This window comes from Lutra lutra, chromosome 3 (assembly GCF_902655055.1).
Source record: "Lutra lutra chromosome 3, mLutLut1.2, whole genome shotgun sequence".
NCBI classification, from domain to species: Eukaryota; Metazoa; Chordata; class Mammalia; order Carnivora; family Mustelidae; genus Lutra; species Lutra lutra.
Genome location: NC_062280.1, coordinates 171,267,689 through 171,281,047, shown reverse-complemented (window position 1 = coordinate 171,281,047; position 13,359 = coordinate 171,267,689).

The window sequence follows — 13,359 nt, the reverse complement described above, 5'->3', positions numbered from 1 at the left end:
AAGTAGGCAGGCAGGAGAGTGGGAAATTTTTATGGTGGGGGGGGAAAAAAAGGAGGGCTTCAGGTATATTCTAATTTCAAGTTTTTAGAATGGGGAAGTTGGAAGTAAGCTAACTAGAAGCAAGGTATCCCATTGATTAGTTTGGGGATTATCTTTGCTTTCTTCTGGTTGGCCTTGAGTTGAAAACAGTAACAAAAATTAGGGAAGCGGGAAGTTATTGAGCAAGCCCTGACTGTTTGGGGCCAATTACTGCATAGGTTGTGGTTTGCTTACTGAGCTGGTTGCAGTAGAAGTTGTGGGTCAGAGCTCTATTCTAAGTAGTCTGGCCATTGTCTATTTATATATTCAGTGTCTCACAGCTTTCTTTTGTTCACTTTTAAATCATTTTTAAATGGAATAATATGCAGGGAACCCTCAAAAAGAACAGAATCAAACTAAAATTTGTCTCTGGATATTAACTCTAGACCCATTTATATATTAACGAGAAATCTCAGTTTTCTGGCCCTGAAGAAGAAATTATCTTTTTTTTTTCCCCCAAAGAAAAGATTATCTTAAAACAAGTTTCCTCAAAGTAGCCTCAAAATTTTCTATTGAGGAAGATTTTTTGATTATGAGCTAGAAACAAAAGCTGTCCAAATTATATCTGGTCAGATTGATCCAGTTTCAAAATAAGATGATAGGTTCACTTTCCACCAAATATTATTGGTGGTATATTATTAAAATATTATCTTAATATTATTATTAAAATTTATTTTAATAATATTATATTATATATAATATAATATTATATATAATAAAATTATATATAATATAATATCATTATTATTTTAAAATATTATTAAAATATTATTTTCCACCAAGTAATATTATCAAAATAGGATGATAGTTTGATAGGTTCACTTTTCCACCAAATATCATTGAAAAACCCAAAGCAAGGCCTCTAGAATCAAAGGACAGAAGAGTGAGAAGATGAGACAAAGACTTGAAGGTGTCTGTGAGCTGGTGAGCAAGATCGATGCAGAAAGTGCCTCGTTAAGTTAACCCAGCAGGACTTAGGATGATTGGATATGAAGATAAGGAAGAAACAGGATTTGAGGATGACTCCCATGTGTCTGATCTGGAAGATGTACATGTAGATGATATAGACCAGGTAGATAATGAGACTATTAGTTGAGGTTGGGCATACATGAGAGGAAACGTTCAGAGAGTATAATCAGGAAGAAGAAGAAAGGGGGGAACCCCAAAGAAAACTTTGAAGCTTCAGGAGAGAGACAAAACTAGAGAAACAGATTTTGGAGTCATTCATTCAACACATTATTTTTGAATGGGGAATTTAAATATATTAAATAACTAACTAATTGTAGCTATAATAAACACCATAGTGAAGCTAAGAGAGCATCTCACAGAGGAAACAACTATTTTGGAGGATCAGGAAATGTAGGAGTGATATATAAACAATAAACAATATGTGTATGAGTGGAGATTAGTGAATCCCTGGAACAGAGATCATTCCTGGCAGAAGGAATAGTGTATACAAAGGCACTAAGACAGGAAGAAAAAGTATATTCAGAGACCTGAAAGGAAACTTATGTGGCTCAAGCAGAGGACATGGATATTGAGTGGCTCCAGATATGACTGATGAGGTAGACAGACATTAGATCATACAGGACTGTGGCCTATGTTTAGAATTTTAGAATATTGTCTAATATGATATAAATATGAAGAGAAGGCATTAAAGCAGAATAATTACATTAACAGATTTGCATTTTTAAAAGATCATTTTGTGCACAGTGAAGGGAGAATATTTAAGGAGTGCAAAAGCAGATGTGAGGGGCCAGAATGGAGGCTATTAAAAGTAGACTAGATGAGAAGTAACAGTAACTTGAACCAGCATAGTAATCATAGACATGAAAAGAAGTAGGTCAATTTGAGAAATAACTAGAAGAAAGATTGGGAGCCTTGGTGATTGGTTGAATATGGAGACCAAGAAAGGGAAGATGTCCAAGATAATTCCCAACTACCAGCTCGTGCAATTGAATAGATAGCAGACTCACTCCCTGAGAAAAGGGATAATGGGGGAGAGCCAGATGTGGAGAGGGAATTATGAGCTTGGTTTTAGAGATGCATAGGAAGCCCATGAGATAAGCAAGGAGTCAGTTGGCTGTATGGATCTGGAGTTCAGAGAAGAGTTAGAGTCAACAGATAAAGCAGAGAATTGTAAACTGATGATTGAAGCTCTGGTTGTGGTTGAGATTAACTTGGGAATTAAAAACTAGATAATAGGACTAGGATAAAACTCTGGGAAATAGCAATTATTTAAGGCCAGGTGGCAAAGAATGAACTGGCAAAAACAAGAAAGAGAAGAAAAACCAAAAAGATGTGAGGTCATGATAGACAAAGGATGAGAGTATTTCAGTTACAAGAGTGTGGTGAACAGTGTCAGTATGCCTGCAGGATCACGTAAGAGGAAGGAGGGAAAACAGCACTGGCTTTGATGACATGCATGTCATTAGTGATCTCTCAAGAAGTGCGTCTGGTGCAGCAGCAGTGGTAAAAGCCAGACCAGAGTAGGTTCAACAGGGAGTAGAAGTTGAGAAAACAGAAATAAGAAGCATCGACAATACTTTTAGTATTGACTGTTACGACTTAATTGGTTCCAAATTATGGCTTTGGTCAAAAATGTCTTTGTGTGCCTAGAACCTGGCAGAGTATATGGAGTATGTTGACTAAATTGTCGATGAATCCACCAAGTCGAGCAAACTTGCAAAGGCTGAGTTTTGGCAGGCAATCTTGAAGGTAGTTGGGATGAAGCTCTTGGGAACATGTCATAAAGTACCAATACTAAATGATGTAAAATGTGCAACAACAATTTTGCACTATTCATTCACTTATTTATCAAAGATTATCAAGACCTGTTTTATGCTAGCCACTGTGCTAGAAACTGGGAAAATATGAGTAAGCAAAATACATGTGAATTATATCCAAATATTTCTTCATGAGAAAGTCTCCTTTCCATCTGTGTCTAGAGAGTTTCTATGACTTGGTTAGTGAACCAGGATCAGGAAAGTTGATAACATGTGAAATATCCATACGGTATCTTCTTCTCTTATTAAACATTTACAATGTGTGGACATAAATCCAATGACCACTCTGTCAAGGTGTCTTGAGTTGGATTTCTACTATTGTTTATTCAATGAAATTACTCAAACAGTCTGACCATCTGGATCTTAGAAGTCAGGTCATTTTTTGTTCTTCTTCCTTGGCTCCCACCAGTTCAAGGGCATGCACTTGTTTTTGTTTTTCTGGTTTGCTATATTGTGAGTATAGGAACTTGTAGTGTTAAATTTACTAGGTAAAATTAAGGGAGGAGGGAGTCCAACCATCAAAAAATCTGGTGAGACTAGAAAATTTTACAGAAGTGAAGACTGCATTCTGCAGTTATAAGGCAGCCTGATATTTGGGAGATGATACCTAACTTTAAAAGTGAGGTTATAGTTCTTATTTCTCTCTGATATAATGATGTGACATTGGACAAGACACTTCAGCTTCCTGGGCCTTGATTTGCTCATCTCTATAGACAAGAATAAGAAGGGATTATTATGAAAGTCCATAGTATTACCCTAGGCAAGTTCTGACCAAAGTGTCTTGACTATCTCAGTTCTATAGGCCTGACAGTTACCCTATGGCTCACTGTTCTTCCTCAAGGCAATCCTAATTTATGCATGTTCCCAAGCAGGGTGCCTGTGGGTAATGAGATTTCTCCCTGGGATCCACATGGTTAAGGTGTTGGCCATATTGTTATTGTTCTTTCCCCACCCTGGACAGTTCTCATAGTACGCCTTCTTCCTCCACCCCTCACGCAGAAATAAACGAGAAATGAGAACACGTGTAAACACGTGTAAACACCTGAGACTAATGATGTTCCTATTCCACTCTACAAAAAAGTCTCTCTCAAGTCAGTTGTTTGAGTTCCTTTACCTGCCACTGACTTTTTCTACCTAAATTTCGCATATAGCTTCATTTTTATGCCATCTCCAAATTCAAGATTGCTGACTCAGATGAACAACAACCTGGCTTCTACGGCTTAACCATATGATCCATCCAGATGTCCTGAAAGTCTTACATACACACACATTCCTTCTAATTCCATTCCTAATGACATATATATTTTATACTCCTTAATACATAGTGAATCAGGATTTGGTCCTTAAAATAAGGAAAGAAGGATTATTTCTTTATCCCTTAGCCTGTCATGTGACTTTGTCCTCCTCTTACTCCCAGATGGCCTTGTAAATATCTCCTTCATAGCACATGCCATTATGTCTCACTCCCCTAATATTTTCTCATAGGCTCTGTGTCTTATTCGTATGAGTTTCATCACTGAACATAATAATTGCCTTGTTGAATAAGTGACTGAATGGATGGATATATACGTAAGTATTCTTGACAAGGGATTTTAAGAAAATTGATATAACCGAACTATTACCATAAATTTATATCTATATGTGAATGGTAAGTGGGACCATCAGGCAACTTGAAATTTAGAACAAGACTGCTTTGAAACTTTTCATTCAGGTTCAAGGCAAAGTGAGGTACTAGGAGCTGAGAGAAAGGGACAGACTGCTATCAGAACAACATAAACTCCAGCCTAGCTCACTATACAATGGCAAAGAGGGTTCCTTCAGTCATGACCTCAGCTCCTCCACTGCAGAATAATCTCAGAATAACAGAGGAATAGGAGTGCCAGTTCATATTTGCTAAACAAAGCAATGGAAAGAAGGTAAGCAAACATTCATTGTCCACTTAAGCCAACCTTTATTTTTTTTTTATAAAAACACACTGAGAGGTAAAATTAACTAATACCATTAGTTTATGTGAAAAGCTAAAGAAAGGTACACACTATTGGCTTTCCAAGACGCTAACCGTATCCTAACCCCTTCCAGGATTTTACACTTTGAACTGGGTGGAGATGGGCATAATACATAGCTATGATTTTTTTTTCAAACTTTGAAGCTAAAGCTACAGAAATAAAAGGAGGTTATCTTTTTAAGGGAGTGATATCACAGGGAGTGATATGGCTTGGAATCTTTAAAATAGTTTAAAATGTACCAAATGCTTCTAGAGTTTGCATACTAAGAACGGTTACTTACACTGATTTACTTTTTATTTCATTATTTATTCATAAAAATCTTTCTTGGTGGTTTTTCTTCACCTAGAAAAGAGTTATGAAGATATAAATTGCAATGCTTGAGAGATGTCAACAAAACACTTAAATGTTCTTGCCATTGGTTTTAGCATCAGTTGTCCAGAGTTCACTCCATAAAGAAGAGGATGTCATGAAAAACAACATGCAGGGGATCAGAGTCCCACTTTGGAGATGCTGGCCGCCTAGCTCTGCTGACCCACTTTCCAGCAAAACAAGTGAAACCAGTGAAGTGTATTTTAAAAATAAAAGAAGGAGTGCTTGCTTGGATGGCACAGTTGGTTAAGGGTCTGACTCTTGGTTTCAGTTCAGTTTCCATCCTGATCTCAGGGGCATGAGACTGAGCCTGCACTCTGCACTACCTCTGCACTCAGGGCAGACCCTGCCTGAGATTCTCTCTCTCCCCCTGCACCTCTTGTGCTCTCTCTCTCTCTCTCTCTCAAATAAATAAATCTTTAAAAAATAAAAAATGCAAACAAAACAACAAAAACTTAGAATCTCTGGAAATTGTCCTAATGGATAAAACAAATTAAAAAACAAAAAAAAAAATTTAATTGGAGAAAACCTACCAAAACTCAGTATGAGCAGTGAGGGTCATGGGCATGGGGGCCATGGCCCCTCTCTCCCTCTCCACCCCCAGTTCAGCCTGACATAATGCAAATCCAGGTGAATGTAACCAAGATTATGGGATTCTCCTCCCCTCAGCTTTCCATCCAGGGTTATTGCATTTTATTGGAAGAGGCAGATCACCAATATTTCTCCTCCCCTCTGACTCTAACTTGAAAAGGATATATTCCAGGGGTGCATGATAGATAGGCTGGAGAGTGCTCTTTTCCAGCCCGCCCTGAGACAAAGTATGGAAGTTCTACTACAGGAGTGGTTGGCAAGAAGGGGCTTCCTGCTGCTCAGACATCAGTTCAATCATAGGACAGAAGATCCACACCAGGACAGTGAGGCCCAAAGACCAGAGGACGAGACACTAACTGCTCCAGCCAGCCCCAGGATAATGTTGAGAAATTTTGCCCAGATGGAGAGATAGTCTCTAAGAAAAGAGACCTCAGAAGCTCTCCCCAAAGAAACTGCCTTTATTTTATCGCGTGAAGTTCAATCTTCAGGATATTCATGAAAGCAATAGGTCCTCTTAATGAGGAGCAAAAAGCATAAACATAGAAGAGCTGGTTCACTAGAGACAAAACAGAGAAAGAGATAGCAAGAAGTATCCACCTGAGGTCAGAATAATGACTAAGACTCCTCAAAACATACTCCTGACTGAATTTCACCGATTTAGACTACAGAGCAGCTTAGGTCCCATGGCATCGTCAAAAGCAGCTGGTAATTAGTGGAGCCTAACAGGTGGGTGTAAGATCCAATGAGGCAGCCGGTTTAAAAGAGAGATCAGGAAAGACTTCAAAGAGATCCCTGCTAATCGGCCTTAGGCAATGCCCTCTTAGACACCAAAGGTTTCACACTCAGGCGGGGGAAAAGACTTCACTGAAATAGACTAGCATATTGCTAAACAAATAAATAAGCAAATAGCAACAAAAAACAACTCTTGGGGAAGGAAGGGGAATCCTTAGTACTTTCCTAGAGCTGAGGAGGGTAAGAAGATGGGGGAGGTGATGGATCAGGAGTGGGAAGCTTCTTTTCAGGGTATCGCAAATGTTCTAAAATGGATTGTGGTCATGGGTACATGAACTGTGAATATATTAAAAGCCCCATGGTATGTGGGCTGTATGGTATGTGAATTATATTGCAATAAAGATGCTTTTAAGAAATTCAGAAGTACTTTTTCGGTATAAAAAAGTTTACCCTCAAATGTTCTAAAGTGTGTTTAGATTGCCAAGCACGTGAGACCTTTTTCAGCCAAATCAAAAATTATAAACTTGTCTGGATTTAGTCAAGCAGTTTGGCAGGGGACCCATGGGGGTGGGTTCTGGGCTGATGTTCAGCCAGCATTTCCAATGACCAGTAGTGATGATCTCAGAGTGACACATTGTTTGCCATGTTTGTTACTGGCTGAAATAAACACTCTTCCCTGGGGGCCATGCACTGGACATGTGAAATCTTCCCAAATCAGCTGTGTTATGATCTCTGAAACCCATGTATCTTTATCACTAATCTCACAGTGACCTTATGCCTGTGAGCGTGAGACCAGTAAGGAAAATGAAAGATTTTAGGTAAATGAATTAGAAAGATCATTTCAGGGCGCCTGGGTGGCTCAGTGGGTTAAGCCGCTGCCTTTGGCTCAGGTCATGATCCCAGGGTCCTGGGATCGAGTCCCGCATCGGGCTCGCTGCTCAGCAGGGAGCCTGCTTCCCTTCCTCTCTCTCTGCCTGCTTCTCTGCCTACTTGTGATCTCTCTCTGTCAAATAAATAAATAAAATCTTTAAAAAAAAAAAAAAAGAAAGATCATTTCACCACCATGTCCGTCTACTGGTTTAAAAAGCTTGCAATTTTCTGGTGATGTCCATCTTTGGATTACAGTTTTTAAAATATGTTAATTAGAAGTCTTCTTTAACTCTCATTGATTTGCTTCTTCAGAATGGAAACCTCTTGTCTGGCTGGTAGCTTTTACATGGCTGAGTCAAATGGCCTCGGTGAAGTTCCCAGTAACTTGATTGGGTGGCTTTTATAGTCGGTCCCTGTCACTTATTTAGTCTTAATGGAGGAAAGCTGTTTTTCTGCAAAGAAGGTAATATTCTTTGACTATCAATGTGGTACATGGGGGATATTTAGGAGGAAATGTTATCAATGTAGACAGCAAAATCAGTAACAGTCATTAAGATGGCACTTATTCCATCAACTCGTATCTTTAATTCAACGTGTGCCAGGCATAGTGCTGGGTCTCGAGGACATGGCAGTGATTATACTGGACATGGTGCCCACACTCAGGACATGCACTGTCCAATGACATGAAACTGAAAGAGCTAGGAAAGCATTATCCTTATATATTCCTTTCAAATTCTCAAAACACTCACAATTTCCCACTTGCAAAATAAAATTGTGATATTAGAAGTCATTGATAAGAGGTTGCCATTTTTAAAAGAATTCCAGGAATACAGAAGTTTCAGAGTAATGTATAAATCACAGGAAGGGAAATAGGGGGAAAAATGTAAGTGGGATAAGAGGAGGCAAACCTGTATCTTATTGACCAGATAATAAGGTTAATCATTTATGGATATTTCATTACATTGCATTTTTAAAGCCAGTTCTTATGAAAAATCAGAAGTCAAATCTCCAAACTATCAAAGACAGGAGGGGGAAAAAAACCCAAAAGAATCTCCACACCGTTCTTAGAGTTCAAGTGGCAGAATACTCCCATCCCTCCCCTGGCTCCCTCACTCATTACACTCCACCTTCTAGGACTAACTCTACAGGTCTCCAGGCTCTAGTGAATGTCACACTGGGTTCCGTTGAAGTCTGTTGACTCTAGGCTCTGCCTCATCACCTGGACATTTCAATTTGTTTAAACATTTGTTTAAAGACTTGTTTCCAAACATCTCTTTTTTTAATACTTAAAGAAATATTGTCTTCCATTTTAAATCTACATAATACTTTGACTTTATTTTTAAATAAATTTACATAGTAGTGAGAAGCATACATAAACTCAGCCCATATTAATGTGGCCATATTAAGGACTTATCTATCAATTCTTACTTTATTGAGTGTTTTTTTTTTTTAAAGCACGATAGGTATTAAATTTTGTCAAATGCCTTTCTTGCATCTCTGAGGAACAGACATGCCCATCTAAAGGTTTTTTAAATTTTAACTCAACAACCTTAGATTTTATTAATGGATTTTCTAATATTTAACTATTCTTTAATTCCTAGAGTACATCTTACTTGAACAAAATGTACAATTTGTTAATGCATTGCTGAATTCTATTTGCTAGTAAGTGATCAAAGATATTTACGTAGATATTAATAGGTGAGATTGGGCTATACTTTTCTTTTTTTGATGGGATCTATCAAGTTTGGAGGAAAAAAATCTTTTATTCATTTGCATAAAGTAAACATTTTATCTGTTTTCCCCTGCATTGGAATAATTCAAGAGCATTGACATGACATGATTTCTAAAGCTTACTTTGGAGGATGAATCAAGTCTTTTATGACCCCATCAAGGTCTGATGCTTTTTAATTACTTTCTTTTTTATTCTATGGCAACTGGTGTCTTTAGGATTTCTCTTGGCTGGGGTCAAGTTAAATCAAAGTATTTTCTAAAATTATCCATTTTATTTAATTTGAAAAGAAATTTTCCCAGAGTTTTTTTTTTTAATTAGTTAATCATATTATAAACACATTGAACGTGGACACAAATCTTGCTCTTGATATTTCAGTAGGACCACCAGGTCTATCTCTGCATAGCTACTTGATATTTCAGTAGGACCACCAGGTAATCTTTGCATAGCTACTAATTTTTTTAATTATAGGTTTTATATTCTTAGCTTTAATATACTCCACTTTAAATTTTACTAATTTGTGTATATCTAAATTGCTTATAAACTTTCCATTAGCTGGTAAGTTGCCAGCTTACAGATGGATATGTATTTTATCTCTAAACATTTTTATTGCAAAGAAATCCTACAAAATACCTGCTAGATTTCTTCCATCTTTTTCAGTGAAGTATACTTTGGCATATGAAGCAAGAGAAGATAGGTAGCCAAGCAAAATTAGGCCTATCTCTTTTCTAAATCCAATTTGCATTTAAAAATTGCTTTTAAGACCTTAATAAGTCTAGATAACACCCATAGAGTGTATTAAGTTAGTCTTTCCTCCTTTATGATTTCTGTTTGAACCTACATCATTTTTTGTCTTCCATCTGAAAATGACCTCCCTTTGTCTACTAGGAAAGATTCCCAACATTTCCAATTTAAAGTCTCTCTCACTCTCTGTCTCTCTCCTCTGTATACCTTATTTGGAAGGCTTTGTTTTCTCAAAATTGCTATTAAATATTAAAGTGACATTTTTTTCCATTCATGCTGTCAGTGTTTCCTGACTGTAGAACAACAACAAAAAAAGAATCCGCTAGGATTCGTAGCTATCTTTTAGGAAAGCTTATGACACTACATTTCCATTTCATTTGTTGTTGTTGTTTTTTTAAATGTTCCTTTGTATTTTGAGGACTCTAGGTCCAGAGATTGTAGGCTGGGAATTAACATAGTAAAGCACCCCTTTCCAAGTCATCCTAACAAAAGGAACACAGAAACTTCAAGAAGCAGTTTCCAGATAACATGGAAATAGCATATTTCATTATGTAAATAGATTTTCCCTCAACTGGCTTGCATTATAATCAGGCATCTGCTAATTATGCCAGAAGGCAAGACTACAAAGGCCAATTTACATTCTGTTTATGGTGTCCTTGATTTGTTTCTGAGAACCAAAACAAGATAAAGGGTTACAGATGATTTAATTATGGACAGTCACTGCCTTGCTTTCCCCTGGTGGGTTTCAGGGTCTGTGCCTCTGTTTGCCCCACAGCAAGGTCCTGGGCACCCTGGGGAAAACTGGTGAGCACAGACTCAGGGGCTTGATTTCTTTCTTAGCCCCTGATTGACACTGTGCTCAATACGCTGAGAAATAAAATGAAACCAGCTGGTGGACTTCTGATTAATTGCCTCTTCATTGCGCTCTGTTCACTTTAGCCATGTTTAAATAACTACTTTTCTAAAAGAACATTCTGAGGGATATCTGGGTGTTGTATTTGGTCAAGTGTCCATCTCTTGTTTTGGTTCAGGTTGTGATCTCAGGGTCATGATCTCAGGGTCAGATCAAGCCCTATATGGAGCCTGTGTTGGGCTCTATGCTCAATGAAGAGTCTGCTTGAGATTCTATCTCCCTCTGCCCCTCCTACTTCTGTTCTCTCTCTTTCCAAAGTAAATAAATAAATCTTTTTAAAAAGTAAAATACATTTTTAGTGAGATTATTTTCTTTGCATATCCGAAATTCTGTCTCACATATACACACACAATTGTGCACATGTGTGTATATAACTTACCCACTGCCTTAGTTAAAATTCAATTGTCAGGAGACAGTGGGACACAGTGGGTTGTATCCTATAGCAGGAGCCATGGGATCTGGACTCTTCTTCCAAATTTGGGTATAACTGGCTAAGTGGCCTTGAGCAATCTCTTCTGCTTCATTCCCATATTTGAAAATTACGATTAACAATGGATATTTCACAAGAATATTGCAATTAATAGTGTATAAAAATATTCATAAAAACTAAGAAGCTACATAAGAAGGTAAAAATCCAATTATCTTTGGAGCTCTTAATTATTTAAAGTTTATAAAAGTGCCAGTCAGCTTACGTATATTTTAAGTATATTAAAATTTTGAATATTTACAACAACTCCTTGAAATAAGTACTATTACCCTTTATGGGTGGGGAAATGAAACATGGAGAGGCTAAGTACCTTGCTAAAGGTCACAAAGCAGTGATTTGGTTATAGAGCCTGTGTTTTGACTGTGATGCTATATTCCCTCTTAAGTAGTACCTTGAGCAAGCGGACCCTCAAAAAAGAGAAAGGAGACATACCTGGGTGGCTCAGATGGTTAAGCTTCTCCCTTTGGCTTAGGTCATAATCTTGGAATCCTCTGATCAAGCCCCATGTTGGCTCCCTGCTCAAGGGAGAAGTGCTTTTCCCCCTGCCTCTCTCCCACTTGCTCATGTGCTCTCTTTCTCTTTCTCTCAAATGAATTAATAAAATCTTCAAAAAAATTTTTTTTAAAAGGAGAAAGCAAATTACTGAACATGGTAAATTATATATAGTTAAAAATACTTATTAAAAAGATTTTAGGGGGCGCCTGGGTGGCTCAGTGGGTTAAGCCTCTGCCTTTGGCTCAGGTCATGATCTCAGGGTCCTGGGATCGAGCCCCACATCGGGCTCTCTGCTCAACAGGGAGCCTGCTTTCCTCTCTCTCTCTGCCTGCTGTTCTGCTTACTTGTGATCTCTTTCTGTCAAATAAATAAATAAAATGTTTTAAAAAAAAAAGATTTTAGTACTGTTCTTTGATATATCCAGCATCCTTGGCGATTATAAGCCAACAAACTTCCTAATTAACAGAATCTAAATCTTAATAATTATTTCATGTTCATTTTCAAAAGTATTTATGAATATCTGGCATCTATGGATTTTTAATGGATTTTTTGTTGTTGTTGCTATCTCCTAAAGTACTCATTCACTTAGGACAAACAAAAATTTTATGCCAGTGGTCATAAATGCTGATAATTTTTTAGTCTTTATTCATTAGGAAGCTATTCATTTGTTATCTGAGTTATCTCATGTCTAATGTTAAAATCTTTATTTTCGAGTTACCAAATTTATTTTGAAACCTTTCCCATTTAAGCAGAAGAACACATTGATTTTCATCTGTTCCCAATTTATTTATTTTTATTTTTTTAAAGATTTTATTTACTCGTTTGAGAGAAAGAGAAGCAGAGAGAGCACAAGCAAGGGGAGAGGCAGATGGAGAGGGAGAAGCAGACTCCCTGCTGAGCTGGGAGCCCCAACATGGTGCTCCTTCTGAGGACCTGGAAATCATGACCTGAGCTGAAGGCAAATACTTAACCATCTGAGCCACCCAAGAGACCCCATCTGTTCCCAATTTAAACAATGTAACAACCCTCCCATGCCCCAAAAAAGTCTTAGATATTTTTCCTCTGATATTTTTGGTTGTGGTTGGTGCACATGAATATTCATAAAATGGGCCTGTTGTTTTCCAGGGCCAATCCTCTATAGCATCTTGGGACTGGGATACTGAAGGTCCATTTGTAACCAGTGATGACCCACACAGTTTGTGTCTTGACCTTTTCTGTTTTAATCTTCCACAAATATATTTCAGATGCCCCAGGTTGGGACATCTTCCTCTTGTCTGGTTTCACAGAACGACTTTGGAGCTTTCAACTTGTCCATACAGAGTTTTGCATTTGCTTACTCTCAGTGTGTGTAAGGGCAGCCTATGGGACACAGAGCATGTGGACTGTTTAGGCTCAGTTGTTGTTTACACCAGGTAGCACCTGATGGCATCAGAAGGGAGAAGGAAATGAGGGAGAGTCTCCTCTTCATCTCCAATTGCCTTCCTTCCTAGAATCTTTGATATACATGACTGGTGCTTTTCCATATTGTATGAAAAGTGTGATACAAAAATAATTTTGAG